Raw genomic sequence first — 1,470 nt, forward strand, 5'->3', positions numbered from 1 at the left:
CGCCCCTCCTGCCACACTTTCGGTGGGAAGTGGGGACCCCCTGAGCTGTCCCCGCGGCTTGTTTGTGTGCTATGTGCTGGCTCATGTCCCCGGACCCCGCAGCTGCGGGCCGAGGTCCCCCGGGCTTGGACCCGACTCCGTACACAGGTGGGCAGCACTGAGGCTCCGGGAGAGACCCGGCTTTTGGAGCCCTGGCTCAGCACCCCCAAACCCCCGTGATCGTGACCAAGGGTTCGGATGGGCCAGACCCCCCAGTGCTGCAATGCCGGGGCTGGTCCCCGTGGCTGGGCGCTTTGCTGAGATCGCAGCCAGGACAGGCTGTGATGGATGGAGCCCGAGATGTCGTCTGGCGCTTCCCTGGGCTTCGCGGCTCCTGTCTCGCTGCCTGCTTGTTAAGGGAGAGCCAGCCTCCCCCTCCTCGGCAGAGAGCAAGAGCGAACCGCCTCGGGGATGCGTGTCGCCTGCGAGATGCTGTGCTTGCTTGGCCCCCCCTGCATCGAGGTGTCTGGCGGTGCCGGAGATGGCGCGTGAGCCGCAGCCGCTACCCTGAGCAGTCAATCGCAGCTTTGTTGCGCTGCTGTTAGATCTGAGGGAACAGGGTCTGATTCATCACATGATGGGGCATGTTAAATACGCCACGAGTCTATTAAACCCCAGCGGAAGGGGCTGGACTGGCTGCCCTGGGCCATCCTCCCTCGGGACTTGGTGGGGACCCCAGCTCCAGCCGTGGTGCCCCTCTGCGGAGGGATGTCCAGCCCCTCCATAAGCTCTTTGCAGGGTCTTTGCTATCCTCCGAGGGCTCTGCTGTGGCGTGGGAGGGCCGAGCCCTGTGTGCACGGTTCGATCCGTACCGCTTGACCCGTACCTGCCATCCCACCCGTGACGTGCGCTGTGGTCCCTTGGGTGCCGGGGGCCAGCTCCCCCCTCCAGATGGCTGCTGGAGCGGCTGTGTAATCCCTCCATGCAGGGAGGCAGGAGGGAAGCTGCAGCGGGGAGGGGGTGTGTGGCCATCCCGGGGTGTGGAGGGGTGCAGGCAGACCTGCCAGGGAACAGGCACGGCGGGGACCGGGGTGGCATTTGCTGGGGGAGATGTCCTTCCAGGCAGGCGAGGCTGCAGCGCTGCGTGCTGCTCTGCAGCCGGGAATCGGCAGCACTCGTTGGTTTCTCTCACTTCTCCACGTCAAGAGCATCTGCAACCCGCTGTGCATCCCGCTGTGCATCCCCGAGGCTGAGCGCAGGGCAGGAGCTGGGATCGCTGCTTCCCGCACCATTGCTCCCAGTATGGCTCGTCCTGTGGTGCACAGCCATGCACATGTGTGTGCACACACGCGTGCACACACAGGGCTGTGTCTGTGCACACAGCCACTCTGATTCCTTCCCCTGAACCCTGCTGGCATTTCCTCACAGGGAAGGAGAGCTCCTGTCCCGCTCCGATCTGCACCAGTCCCTCTTGTCCTCTTCACTCTGCTG

This window comes from Aptenodytes forsteri, unplaced genomic scaffold (assembly GCF_000699145.1).
Source record: "Aptenodytes forsteri isolate BGI_AS27 unplaced genomic scaffold, ASM69914v1 Scaffold142, whole genome shotgun sequence".
NCBI classification, from domain to species: Eukaryota; Metazoa; Chordata; class Aves; order Sphenisciformes; family Spheniscidae; genus Aptenodytes; species Aptenodytes forsteri.